General features: G+C 37.5%; 1 long non-coding RNA gene across 1 annotated transcript in view; it reads right to left on the bottom strand.

Annotated features, from left to right (window-relative positions):
* Positions 1-15189, bottom strand: part of LOC138434750 (uncharacterized) — a 26487-nt gene extending 11298 nt beyond the window's left edge. Inside the window, exons 1-2 of the long non-coding RNA XR_011254849.1 lie at positions 15035-15189; positions 14640-14721 (exon numbers count right to left, since the gene is read on the bottom strand). This is a non-coding gene — a long non-coding RNA (uncharacterized lncRNA). The remainder of the gene's footprint in view (positions 1-14639; positions 14722-15034) is intronic.
* Between the last annotated feature and the right edge of the window lie 271 nt (positions 15190-15460).

The raw sequence follows: 15460 nt of genomic DNA, 5'->3' as shown, positions 1-15460 counted from the left end.
CCAGTTTATCAACATGAAAATACTTTTAGCAGTTTTAAATTGCATCCAGATGAAAGAGCCACTTAATTCTTGATAGAGTTAATCAATGGCAAAAATCTTCTATACAATTAAAAACTTAAAGGTTAGCAACTAATCCTGAAATTAGATCTTTGAGCTCAGAAACCATCTTGGTTTATGACCTATCTTTGTCCTGGTATCTAGATGTGAATATCATTTTCCTCTTCTACAGTCCATTTTCATGAGGGTTATTTTGTATTACTTGGAGACTTTGATGCTCAAAGAGTATCATAATTTAACCTACTAATGGATAAAGATGGCTTGGCGTTGGCTTCTGGACTTAGAATTTATTAACTTCTGTCTTTAAGACTGAATTTCTTTTTGCATGAGTGATAAAAAGAGTTCTAAAATATATATACATATTTAACCAGTTGCAATTTCTTTATTAAAGAAGCTGCTGAAAATTTTGACAGGAGTTATTTTCATAGTCTCTCTTTCAGAGCCACATTGATCCATCTTTCTCTGTGTCCTGCCCTCTAACTTTCACATCAATTCTTTTGCAAGATGTTTGATGACAATCAACTGCTCTGCATGAGCTGCAATAAATTCTCAAATATAAGAGTAAGCAGAATTGGAAGTATCACTCTTCCAGATAAATATGAAATGTCAGTGCTTAAAAGTCTTGACAGGGTACATAAATGTCTTGGGAGACAGTGTCCCCAGAAAGAAATCTTAATTTGATTATCATGTAATGTACTATATAAGGTTACAGCAAAATATTTTGTATAACCATATCAGTAAAATACTGGCTACCACACAGAGACACAGATTAAACATTTTTCAATCGGTATTAATATCAACTCTTGGGCCTGAACTTTTATTCAGGAAGAATACATGTGAAAAAGTCTTAACGTTTATAAGAGATTTCATTTTATGTGAGAAATCTCACATTTTATTCTCCTTTTCACACAAAAAGCCTAATGATCATAGATTGCTGTAGCAGGCAGATGATGGTCTGTTGTATGTTAATTTTTCAAGTTTGATAAGAACAAAAATCATTCAGACGTCTTGAGGCTGAATCACCACATAATTCAAATAGTTTTTTATACATTATAAATTCACGACTTGCACCACAAAGATTAAACATTTAACACACTGAAGAATCTGTACATACTAGAAGCAGGTGGTCAAGCAGTGACTTAAATCACCTATACAAGCTGATTCTGCAACTGCAGGCAGGTGTGCCTAGAGTCCAGTGAGTACAAATTGCAGTCAAAATTCTGAGAGTGTCCACCTCAAAAGGCTTTACCACAATTGGTTTTCCACTACAGGGACTCTGGCAACTGGGGACTCATTACTGGATATTCAGAATAGGTCGGTGATCTTAAAAGGGAAGACACATACATGAGTTGCCAAGTTACCATATTTGGGGTAAAAAGACAAACTATCCTGAGACAAAAATAAAAAAGAGGAAAAGTAAAGGAACTCTTGATATGAAGCTAAACTTCTGGACCTTCATGGGACTTATTTATTAATTCATTCATTCACTTATCAATTCAGAATGTAAACTAACGGGAGAGGCAAAATTTCTGATTCGGATTTTGCAGGTCAGTCAGAGGAGGAAAAGAGCAGAGCTTTTTTTGTTTTGTTTTTTTAAATTTAAATTTATTTATTTTAATTGGAGGCTAATTACAATATTGGTTCTGCCACACATTAACATGAATCCACCACAGGCGTACACATGTTCTCCATCCTGAACCCCCCCTCCCACCTCTCTCCCCGTACCATCCCTCCTGGTCATTGCAGTGCACCAGCCCCAAGCATCCTGTATTGAACCTGGACTGGCGATTCATTTCTTACATGATATTGTACATGTTTCAGTGCCATTCCCCCAAATCGTCCCACCCTCTCCCTCTCCCACAGAGTCCAAAAGACTGTTCTATACATCTGTGTCTCTTTTGCTGTCTAGCATACAGGATTATCATTACCATCTTTCTAAATTCCATATATATGCGTTATTATACTGTACTGGTGTTTTCCTTTCTGGCTTGCCTCACTCTGTATAATAGACTCCAGTTTCATCCACCTCATTAGAACTGATTCAAATGTATTCTTTTTAATGGCTGAGTAATACTCCATTGTGTATATGTACCACAGCTTTCTTATCCATTCGTCTGCTGATGGACATCTAGGTTGCTTCCATGTCCTGGCTATTATAAACAATGCTGCGATGAACATTGGGGTACATGTGTCTCTTTCAATTCTGGTTTCCTCGGTGTGTATGCCCAGCAGGGGAATTGCCGGGTCATAAGACAGTTCTATTTCCATTTTTTAAAGGAATCTCCACACTGTTCTCCATAGTGGCTGTACTAGTTAGCATTCCCACCAACAGTGTAAGAGGGTTCCCTTTTCTCCACACCCTCTCCAGAATTTATTGCTTGTAGGTTTTCAGATCGCAGCCATTCTGACTGGTGTGAAATGGTACCTCACTGTGGTTTTGATTTGCATTTCTGATAATGAGTGATGTTGAGCATCTTTTCATGTGTTTGTTAGCCATCTGTATGTCTTCTTTGGAGAAATGTCTATTTAGTCCTTTGGCCCATTTTTTGAATGGGTTGTTTATTTTTCTGGAATTGAGCTGCAGGAGTTGCTTGTATATTTTTGAGATTAGTTGTTTGTCAGTTGTTTTATTTGCTATTATTTTCTCCCATTCTGAAAGCTGTCTTTTCACGTTGCTTATATTTTCCTTTGTTGTGCAGAAGCTTTTAATTTTAATTAGGTCCCATTTGTTTATTTTTCCCTTTTATTTCCAGTATTCTGGGAGGTGGATCATAGAGGATCCTGCTGTGATTTATGAGTATACTACCCAAAGCAATCTATAAATTCAATGCAATCCCTATCAAGCTACCAACGGTATTTTTCACAGAGCTAGAACAAATAATTTCATAATTTGTGTGAAAATACAAAAAACCTTGAATAACCAAAGCAATCTTGAAAAAGAAGAATGGAACTGGAGGAATCAACCTGCCTGACTTCAGGCTCTACTACAAAGCCACAGTCATCAAGACAGTATGGTACTGGCACAAAGACAGAAATATAGATCAATGGAACAAGAGCAGAACTTTAACTTAGAAAATAATGACAAATAAGAGGGGAAGGCAGGGAGGGAGAGTGGGAAAGAGAAAGATTTAAAAAGCAATGAATTTTTAGTGTAATAAAGAAAGTATATTAAAAGTAAAAGAAAAATTACCTTTGTTTAACATAGGCAGCTATACCCAGATTTTGTTATTTAACTCCTCAAAAAAATATAACATTCATATTATCTATGAATTTAATATGTGAACTGCCTTTAGAGCTTACAGAAGATGCAACTCCACCATGCTACAAGCTGCAAAGATGTTTTCAAGCTATTTTTCTGTCCAGCTTTTAAAAAACTCTTTAATAGGTTATCATAATTAATTCATAATGCAGTAACTATTTTAAATAAATTGCACTTATCTACATTAATTACAGCCTTTCAATTCCCGCAAATCTATTACTTGGATAGAAAATTATAGATTGTCTTATGTGGCCTTAGGGGACAGAACTAGCTACAGTAAAATTTGGTTTAATATAAGAATAGCCTGCTGAAACTTCGGTTGTCTGACACAGTAATGAGCTACCTTGGAAGCTGTGATATGGCTGCCATTAGAGTTGTTTATACAGACTGAAAAATTGCTTTGTAGGCTATGCTGTAGGTTTTCTACAATATGTACAAGAGGTACCTTTCCCCTTAGGTCTTACCAATAATTTCAGGGTTGTGTAACATTAGAAGAACATCACAACTCAACCACAATTACAATGTAAAATTTAGTGCTCCCTGCCCCCACCTCACCTTACCAGTTTAACACACTGCATTCTGCATTAATGCAAAATGTAGTGCTAGACCCTTTAAGCTTTAGCTTTAATCAGTATAACACATTTTGTTCTGATTTTAGATATTTAAGTCCTGAAAAGGAACTAAAGATATCTGATGTTAATTGGAAGATTAGTCATAGTCTAAGAATTTCTAATGACTAAATAAAGTTAAAGATTCAACCCATTCTGATATGCCTTCTCAGAAACTCTTTGGTACATGAGAATTTATATTTACATATGATATATGACAAATGACCAGTCTCCACAGCTTACTGCAAACTAGATGACTGATTACAGAATCTAAATCCACCGGAGACTGTCCATGAAGACAACATGTAAAATTATATACTGTGTCTTTAAACGAGGACCTAAGGCTCAGAATTGCCCTTGACTTCAAAATTGTCTGAGTGAAAGGGATCAATATTCAATTTCATAAAGATAATGCAATACCTTGTGGGGGGGGGGGGGGGAAGGTTTATCAGAAACTTTCCAAAGTATAAGATTTGGGGATATGGAATCAAACCTTGAAAAGTTAAGCAGCTAAAAAGATTTTAGGAGACAGCTGCTGGATTAAAGACAACTTCTTTGAGGCAACAATCACCCTGAATGTTGCCAGGTCATTTTGGGTTCTCTAGTCTCTCCCATAATACAGAAAGCACTATATACAATTGCAGAATAATGACAACCAGCCCACAAATGAATTGCCTCTTGAAATGACACAGGGTGAATCTTTATTATAGGAAGCCAAGTCATTCCTTCTGTTATTCCAAATATAAAATTAAAGAAAGGACAATGATTTGGCTGACATTTTAAAATAACTTTAAAACATTTCAAATAAAATGGGACATGTGTATGGTAATGTTAAATAAATGGTACAAGGTAAGGGATAATATTTTTAAATAATTTTCATATTTAAGGGGTTGGGAAGATGTGAGTAGGAATCTTCCTTGGTCAAGATTTACAGTAAGAAACTACAGTTTAAAAATCAACCATAGAATTTAGAATTTTGGGCTCAGAAAAGGCATGAGATTGATTGGTTAAATGTTCTATCTAGTACCACCTTCACTGTACAATTTGATGATTAATTCCAACATGCAATAATGTAGAACTTTATAAGCCTCCAAACAGTAGTTAGGCCTTTATAAATCTTTTATATTTATACAGCTTTAATCAAACCTATGGTTCTATGATGGAGAAGGCAATGGCACCCCACTCCAGCACTCTTGCCTGGAGAGTCCCATGGATGGAGGAGCCTGGTAGGCCGCAGTCCATGGGGTTGCTAAGAGTCAGACACAACTGAGTAACTTCACTTTCACTTTTCACTTTCATGCATTGGAGAAGGAAATGGCAACCCACTCCAATGTTCTTGCCTGGAGAATCCCAGGGACGGGGGAGCCTCATGGGCTGCCGTCTATGGGATTGCACAGAGTCGGACACGACTGAAGTGACTTAGCAGCATGGTTCTATGAAGACCTATAAGACCTTCTAGAACAAACACCCAAAAAAGCTGTGTTTTTCATTATATGGGACTGGAATGCAAAAGTAGGAAGTCAAGAAACACCTGGAGTAACAGGCAAATTTGGCCTTCAAGTACAGAATGAAGCAGGGCAAAGGCTAACAGAGTTCTGCCAAGAGTCACTGGTCACTGGTGTTTGCACTGGTCATAGCAAACACCCTCTTCCAACAACACAAGAGAAGACTCTACACATGGACATCACCAGCTGGTCAACACCAAAATCAGATTGATTATATTCTTTGCAGCCAAAGATGGAGAAGCTCTATACAGTCAGCAAAAACAAGACCGGGAGCTGACTGTGGCTCAGATCATGAAATCCTTATTGCCAAATTCAGGCTCAAATTGAAGTAAGGGGGGAAAACCACTAGACCATTCAGGTACGACCTAAATCAAATCCCTTATGACTATACAGTGGAAGTGAGAAACAGATTTAAGGGACTAGATGTGATAGACAGAGTGCCTGATGAACTATGGATGAAGGTTCTTGACATTGTACAGGAGACAGGGATCAAGACAATCCCCAAGAAGAAGAAATGCAAAAAAGCAAAATGCCTGGCCTTACAAATAGCTGTAAAAAGAAGAGAAGTGAAAAGCAAAGGAAAAAAGGAACGATATACCCATTTGAATGCAGAATTCCAAAGAATAGCAAGGAGAGATAAGAAAGCTTTCCTCAGCGATCAATGTAAAGAAAGAGAGGAGAGCAATAGAATGGGAAAGACTAGAGATCACTTCAAGAAAATCAGAGATACCAAGGGAACATTTCATGCAAAGATGGGCTCAATAAAGGACAGAAATGGTATGGACCTAACAGAAGCAGAAAATATTAAGAAGAGGTGGCAAGAATACACAGAAGAACTATACCAAAAAGATCTTCATCCCCCAGATAATCACGAAGGTGTGATCACTCACACTCACCTAGAGCTGGACATCCTGGAATGTGAAGTCAGTCGGGCCTTAGAAAGCATCACTATGAACAAAGCTAGTGGAGGTGATGGAATTCCAGCTGAGCTGTTTCAAACCCTAAAAGATGATGCTGTGAAAGTGCTGCAGTCAATATGCCAGCAAATTTGGAAAACTCAGCAGTGGCCACAGGACTAGAAAAGGTAAATTTTCATTTCAATCCCAAAGAAAGGTAATGCCAAAGAATGCTTAAGCTACTGCACAATTGCACTCATCTCACATGCTACTAAAGTGATGCTCAAAATTCTCCAAGTCAGTTTTCAGCAATACATGCACCGTGAACTTCCAGATGTTCAAGCTGGTTTTAGAAAAGGCAGAGGAACCAGAGATCAAATTGCCAACATCTGCTGGATCATGGAAAAAGCAAGAGAGTTCCAGAAAAAGCATCTATTTCTGCTTTATTGACTATGCCAAAGCCTGGGACTGTGTGGATCACAAGAAACTGGGGAAAATTCTGAAAGAGATGGGAATACCAGACCACCTGACCTGCCTCTTGAGAAACCTGTATGCAGGTCAGGAAGCAACAGTTAGGACTGGACATGGAACAACAGACTGGTTCCAAATAAGAAAAGGAGTATGTCAAAGCTGTATATTGTCACCCTGCTTATTTAACTTGTATGCAGAGTACATAATTAGAAACGCTACTCTGAAGGAAGCACAGGCTGGAATCAAGATTTCTGGGAGAAATATCAATAACCTCAGATATGCAGATGATACCACTCTTATGGCAGAAAATGAAGAAGAACTAAAGAGCCTCTTGATGAAAGTGAAAGAGGAGAGTGAAAAAGTTGGCTTAAAGCTCGACATTCAAAAAACAAAGATCATGGCATCTGGTCCCATCACTTCATGGGAAACAGATGGGGAAACAGTGGAAACAGCAACTGACTTTATTTTCTGGGGCTTCAAAGTCACTGTGGATGGTGATTGCAGCCATGAAATTAAAAGACGCTTACTCCTTGGAAGGAAAGTTATGACCAACCTAGACAGCATACTAAAAAGTAGAGACATTCCTTTGCCAAAAACGGTCCATCTAGTCAAGGATTTGGTTTTTCCAGTAGTCATGTATGGATGTGAGAGTTGGACTATAAAGAAAGCTGAGTACAGAAGAATTGATGCTTTCAACTGTGGTATTTTAGAAGACTCTTGAGAGTCCCTTGGACTGCAAGGAGATCCAACCAGTCCATCCTAAAGGAAATCAGTCTTGGGTGTTCACTGGAGGGACTGATGTTGAACCTGAAACTCCAATGCTTTGGCCACCTGATGTGGAGAGTTGACTCATTTGAAAAGACTCTGATGTTGGGAAAGATTGAAGGTGGGAGGAGAAGGGGACGGCAGAGGATGAGATGGCTGGATGGCATTACTGACACAATGGACATGGTTTTGGGTGGACTCCAGAAGTTGGTGATGGACAGGGAGGCCTGGCGTGCTGCAGTTCATGGGATCTCAAAGAGTCGGACATGACTGAGTGACTGAACTGAACTGAACTGAATCAAATCTATCTTTCAGGAATTTTTATCATTGTTTATAACTTCAGAATAAAAGCCCCATGTATGAAATCCAATACCTCCTCTATATGTCAGCCTTTCTGGTTTTCTTCTCCCAGTACTAAGAATCCTCAGTCTGTTCAGGATTGTTATACTTGTGTTTGCCTCTCCTCACCCTGGTAGGTTTCCTCATGGCCCTTTCTGGATTGTTAGCATCCATCCGTGGAGAAGGCGATGGCATCCCACTCCAGTACTCTTGCCTGGCAAATCCCATGGACAGAGGAGCCTGGTGGGTTGCAGTCCATGGTGTTGCTAGGAGTCGGACACGACTGAGCAACTTCACTTTCACTTTTCACTTTCATGCATTGGAGAAGGCAATGGCAACCCACTCCAGTGTTCTTGCCTGGAGAATCCCAGGGACGGGGGAGCCTGGTGGGCTGCTGTCTCTGGGGTCGCACAGAGTCGGGAATGATTGAAATGACTTAGCAGTAGCAGCAGCATCCATCTGAATTGAAGGCTAGCCACAACTTCATAAAAACTCTGACCAGTTCAAGGTAGAGTATGTTTTAATCCCAATATTCTATATCTCAATTCTATGGATGTGGTCATACTCCACTTGAAGCAGACCATACATGAAAGTGAAAGTCACTCAGTCATGTCCAACTCTTTGCAACCCCAGGGACTATACATTCCATGGAATTCTCCAGACCAGAATACTGGAGTGGATAGCCGTTCCCTTCTCCAGGGGATCTTCCTAACCCAGGGATTGAACCCAGGTCTCCCTATTGCAGGCAGATTCTTCACCAGCTGAGCCACCAGGGAAGCCCACATGGGTGCAAACAATCCTTTTATCTTTTCTCTCCTTGCCACATAACTAGCTGCATTTTTCAGAGTCTTCTGCAGTTAGGTAGACACGTATGACTGAGATCTGACCAAAGGAATAAGTCTAGAGGTCATTTATTACTTCTAGGTATGACCTGTTCTCACAAGATTCTTGTGTATTCTCTCTTCTGTCCCTTGTTTCTTGTCTGTGTGTTAGTCAGTTGTGTCTGACTCTTTGCAACCACATCGAGGGTAGCCTGCCAGGCTCCTCTGTCCATGGAATTCTCTGGCCAAGAGTACTGAAGCGGGTAGCCATTCCCTTCTTGTTTTTTTGGTTTAAGAGAAAGCATCCCACAGAGTCCCCAGAGTCCATTGGGATGGCAAAAGTATAAAAAAGAATGACTCTAAATCTTTGAATAAAGTTATACAGAAGAGACTCCCATCTCACTGTCTACCTTCATCAGACTATTAGAGAGTGAGTAATACACTTTTATTATGTTAAGCCACTGAGAGTTTGGATATTCTTGTGAAATTTGAACTCAGATGGTCTCAATACAGAACACGCATGTTAATACATCAACCAGGGAGTAATTACAGTGCTTCAAGTGTGGCACTGGTTGACAGACCTTTTCTCTTCAGCTTTCCTTGTTGAAGATCTCAAGAGATAAGAGTAAATTATGCCTTAATCCTAAATGTTTAAAAGCTGATGTCATCAGCATTTTGGGTGTCATGACATACTTTCTAATTCTAGAATTTGTGGCAGCATCCACTTGAAGGTGTTAAAGACCCAAGTCAGCAGCAAACAAATCAAGTTATTATGATACAATCACTGTAATAGATTACAATATCTCTCAGTGTCTACAAAAGCTTTGCCAAGCATCACATAACTTACTTATCTGTTCTTCTATGTTGTGCCTCTGTTTGAATAAGTTTCCTTATTACTCTCAAGCTCTCCTTAAAAATGTTCACATCTTTCAGTAAAGCAGTCTATCTTTACGACTAGGGTGCCAGCTTCCACTTGTGTTGTGTTCCTTCCTCATTGGTTTTGAGATATCTTGTGTGACAGGGACTTCAAAGATCGATATTCTGTATGACAGATATTGTCAGTTATAGTGAAAGTGACAGTCCCTCAGTCATGTCCAACTCTTTGTGACCCCATGGACTGTCTGTGGAATTCTCCAGGCTAGAATACTGGAGTGGGTAGCCTTTCCCTTCTCCAGCAGATCTTCCCGACCCAGGAATTGAACTGGGGTCTCCTGCATTGCAGGTGGATTCTTTACCAACTGAGCTATGAGGGAAGCATCTTGTCAGTTATATTAAGTTAAAAAAATAAATTTTGCACATTGATCTAAATTTTACAGAACATTTGTGAAGGGCTTGCCCTACAGTAAAATACCACAGCATACCTGCTAAGAACAAATTGAACTGTTGGGTAATATTTTCTGGGTAATTTTTTCTAAAAATGAAAAAAAAAAATTGTCTCTCTGTTGAATAATCCTTTTTGCACTTTGTTTGTAGCAATTTGAAGTAGACCCTGCATATTACCAATATAAGAAATTTTGACAATTACATGTATGTAATTTGGGTATGTTTTGTGTATGTACATGTATGTTGCTCAGAGGAGACCAGTAGAATGGCTAGAAAGTTGTAATTATTTTGTTAAAAATGATTTCACTTAATTTCAATGTCATTTGTATAAACTTATGCTCTGCCACACTCTCACCCAGGAATGAAATAGCTACTTTCAGCTTGCAACCAGCTCAGCCAGGCACTGTATCTCACCTACCCCATTAGTAATGTTGCATGTGATTCCAGAAGCTCAAGAATCACTCCAAATGTCTCACATCCTGGAAATGTGTTTGACCTCTTCAGGCAGTTTGTCTGACTTCGATGGATTGATACTAAAATTAAGGTCCTCAAAGATCTTCAATATTATATCACTCTACACTCGGCCACATCTCATCATGTATCTCTTTCCATCACTTTAATACCCATGCCGAAACCACATCAAACAATTCACTCTTCTCTTTAGGCTGTCTCTTTTCACCTCTGTGCGGGCATCTGCTGAGATCTGCTTATAATACCTTCACCTGCACTGTTTTACACAATTCTGTTGATTTTCCATTATCAGTAGAAATGCCTTCTTTTTTTGTTTTCTTATTTCTTCCTTTGTTAGAAATTATTATTTTTGCCCACATATTTCTTTGTTATATAGCTCTTACAGCAGCATTTACAGTATTTTTTCATGTGCTGGATTATCATTCTTACTGGGTAGTAATATACACAGGATCAGGAATCACATTTCATTCTTCTTATATGGTCCAAAGAAGTTCTATACAGATGTGCTCAATATATGAATTATGAAGCAAGTGAATGCCTAGACAATTATAAATGTGTCAAAATGTGTATTTGGAAGAATTTTCAAATTGCATTTTAGACTTATTCTAAAGTTTCAAGGAAAAAATTAATAAGCTTAAACTGATTTCTAAAAATTATTTGGATAATTTAGATGGACTGAAAAAATTCAAATTGTTTTTAATGAAACAGCCAATTTTATTTAAATTTTCCAAACATTATACTCAATATGTTCATTGTTTCTAAAATGTTTTTCTTTTATATAATGGCTTATTTCACCTATATTTTATAGTTTTTTCATGAGAAAATTTGAATTTATTTTTTGATGCAAATTTCTTCCTTTTAAAAAAATAGATGCTCATGTATCGTCACCAATAATCAAGAAGATCTCAGTCTTAAATCCCAGAATTAACAGAAATGAAGTGTAAATGGTAGAGGTGTGAAGTGTTAATGAAATGGTAGAAACTGTAAAATAATCTGTAACACTTTTCTCTGGATTCTCACATGGATTATTTTCTTGACTTCTGGTTTCTACTCAGCTTTACCTATATAAAATGGTAACTTCTCCTCTCCACAATTCCTAAACCCTATAGGAAATTCTATTTTTGTTATCTCCATTGCATTGATTGTCATCACGGGGCATACATATTTACTTTTATATTTGATTACTATTTGTCTCTCTTTATTAGAATGGAAATTCTCATGAGGAAAGAGAATATGCCCTTTTATTCATTTTTGCATCCACATTATCTTGAAAAGTACCTGAAACCTAGTAGCACTCAATATATTTATGTTGAATGACTACATTGATTAATTTAACCCCAGTTCTGGATCACTCCTTAGCTAACATTTACATTATTCCTCAAAAACAGAAATAAATCTAAACAATCATTGAAGTCCCATTAGGTGACTTTAAGCAGAAATATGTTGCTTAGCATAAACATTTATAAATGTCATGCATTTAGAAATATTACTTAGCTTTTGAAGTTTTAAGTTCCCCATCTATCAATACAATCAAAATCAAGAGCCGACCTTTAAGGTCCAGTACGGAGCTAATTGAGATAATATATGTAAAGTACATAGCTCAGTGCCTGCCACACTATAAGAGCTTTACAAAATTAATTCACACCTCTACCAACTAGGGATTGAGCAAGTACATGGGGACAGATACAACCTGGAAACAGTACAAAAGCATATTACTAAGTGCCAACCATGTATTATATATGGTGAATATTTTGGTGGGAAGAGAGAGAGATGGAGACAGAGAAAGAGAATATAAAGTGAAAAAGGTATGGTATCTTAATCCAAGAACCTTATAATGTAGTAGAGAAATGGACACATGATTTGCACTAACTTCAACAAGCCTAAAAAAAATAGCATAGTATGGGAGAATATATTGGATTTGGAGGCATAAGACATTACTTTGAATCCCAGTTTCATTAATTACTTCTTGGGTCATTCTGAGTAATATATTTTTACTGCTCTAAATTTATTTTATCAACTGTAATAATTTAGTTGTTAATAATACTGCTTTTGGAAAAGTTGGGAGAACCCGGGTCTCCTGCATTGCAGACAGACGCTTTACCATCTGAGCCACTAGGGAAGCCCATTAAATGAAGATGAGTTCTTGGAGAGTTTTTAGTAAATTGCAAAACTCTCATGAATAAGGTTCAGTATATTTACAAGAAACATTGGGCATCCTTTCCATGGTACTCCCACTGTGTGTATTTCCTGTGTGTTTATTAGCAGTTATCTTGCATGATCACACATTAGTATAAGTCTCATCAGTGAAGTGAGAGTTCTCCAAGGGCAGAAATTATTTTATTCATTTCAGTTTTATGATGACTCTTTAATAAATAAATTTTGAAGGAAGGAAGAAAATGTAAGAAAAATGAGTAAATGATTATAATAAAAGTATAAGCATGAGGGAGGGAATAATAAATGTCAACTTGCATGGAGGAATAGAAATAGAGAAGACTTCTCAAAGGTGGCATATTTGAATTGAGTATTGAAAGTTGAACTGGCTTTTGACAAGCAGAGGATAAAAGAACATAATGTGCAGTGAAGTTTCTTCAGCTGGTTTTAAAGGATAGGCTTCTAGGGACTCATAAACTAATTATTTAATTTTATGTGTTTATGCATTTGTTTCCAAGGGACCATAGTTTTCTTCATACTCTCAAGGGTATCAGTGTCACAATAAAAAATTAAGAATGACTAAGGTTGAGGGAATAAGATGAGCAAACACAAGCTGTGGGACAGCCAAAACAAAATTAGGAAGTAAAAATTTGTTTGTTATAATTAGTTTGCTCACTCTAAACTTTAACATCTAAAGACTTTGAAGTTTAAATTTTCTTCTGAAAAATACGTAACAGAAATTGTCTTATGCTTCTAAACTCAGTACCAACTAGCTTTATAAATGCCACTGCCTGATCTGTCATTAAAGACAGTGTAAGTATAGTCCAGAGGGAAGGCAGATAAAAACCATTCATTCAAAATTGCCCATTTATTGATTCACAGCAACTTCTGAAGTTTTCTTGATTCTCTGATTCTCACTTATTTTTAAACAGCAGGATTTTAGTCTCTGATTGTTTCCAACTGAGTCCTGGCCTCCTTCCCTATATTAGAGAACAGCTGGTTGCCTATGGTAATCCCAACTGTAAATGCTGAGCTAAAGATGAGCTATAGAACACCATGTTTGGAGAAAAGTTAGATCCTCATTTTAACAAGAGTCAGAACTGTTCCTGCTGTTGAGGATGGCAGTGATTACTATGCTAATTGCAATTTAGAATGGCTTTGATTTTTATTTGTTTTGTTTTCCTTATAGTCAAACACCATTTAGATTTCTCCTTTATGCAATCTATTAAATCACTCAGAATTACATATTCTACTACAAATCTTATAAAGAGGACATGATGTCTAATGGGAACAGCCTCTTTCATTTAAAGGTCTCTCCAAGGAATAGTCTGCTGAGTCATCTGATAGGCCCATTATACTCCTTATTATTAATATATACTTGGGATAGGTTTATGCAGTATTACTTGCATTTTCAATAGTAGTTTCATAAATTGGAAAGTCCAGTTTACTTGGTTAGCAAATTGAGATGTTTCACTTTTAGCCTCAGACAGTTTCACTCATAGAAACATGTCTTATCTTAACTTCTTTCTGCTGAGTGAATGAAGATATACTGTAGTAAAAGGATAGTCAAAAGGGAAGAAATTATACATTTGGTATTGAAAACCCTATACATTTTTGTAGCAGTTTGTAGTTTACAAAGTACTTTTGCAGAATGTGACATACTGCAAAGTGGGTAGAATTTGTATTCAGAGAAATCTGTATTTTATTATTGGATTTAGCTTCCCAGGTGGTGCCAGTGGTAAAGAACTTGGCTGCCAATGCAGAAGATTCGAGAGACTCAGGTTCAATCCCTGAACTTGGAAGATCCTCTGGAGAAGGAAATGGCAACCCACTCCAGTATTCTTGCGAGAAATCCCATGGACAGAGGAACCTGGGGGGCCACATTCCATGGGGTCACAGAATCAGACATGACTGAGCATACACACATTAGCACTAGCACTAGAGTTTACTAGTAAAGTTGCAAATTCACTTACTCATAAGCTTCAGTATTATTGCCTTTATAAAGAGGATCATCCATCTGTCTCTTCCATCTACCAGCTTTATAGGGGGAATTGACTGGAATTAAATAAGACATGGTAAGTTAAAGCACTGATAAACTCTGAATACATGCAGAAGGTAAACATCAGCATCATCATCATCATTTCTTTGAAGCTATATAAGAGACTATAATTTCATATTAAATTAAGGTGGAAGTTAAAAATCATTGCATATCTTTCTTATGATAAGCAAATATTAAATATGCAACTAAATTTTTCATGCAGTTTATTTTAGAGAGCCCATATTAGGAGAAAGTAAGAAAAAGAATCATCAGTGAGATTAGTGTCTTGAAAAAATAAATTAACTCAGTGTGGGAAAAATAAAAACTTACCTTGCTGCTTGCTGCTAAGTCACTTCAGTAATTTCCGACTCTGTGTGACCCCATAGATGGCAGCCCATCAGGCTCCCCCGTCCCTGGGATTCTCCAGGCAAGAACACTGGAGTGGGTTGCCATTTCCTTCTCCAATGCATGAAAGTGAAAAGTGAAAGTGAAGTCACTCAGTCGTGTCCGAACTTCAGCAACCCCATGGACTGCAGCCTTCCAGGCTCCTCTGTCCCTGGGATTTCCCAGGCAAGATTACTGGAGAGGGGTGTCATTGCCTTCTCCAAAACTTACCTTAGATGTGCAAAAATATACGAGTCAAGGCCTGAGTTGTAGGAAAAATAAGGCATAGAACCAGAGAGTAGAGAAATAATTTTTTCTGCACTGATATCTTTTGATGAGATCAGATAAAAAAAGTTTGGGAAAAGCTCTATC

The sequence above is a fragment of the Ovis canadensis genome, chromosome 1 (genome assembly GCF_042477335.2).
Source record: "Ovis canadensis isolate MfBH-ARS-UI-01 breed Bighorn chromosome 1, ARS-UI_OviCan_v2, whole genome shotgun sequence".
Lineage (NCBI taxonomy): Eukaryota > Metazoa > Chordata > Mammalia > Artiodactyla > Bovidae > Ovis > Ovis canadensis.
Note: the sequence above shows the minus strand (reverse complement) of the source record. Positions and strands in the feature narration are given on the sequence as shown.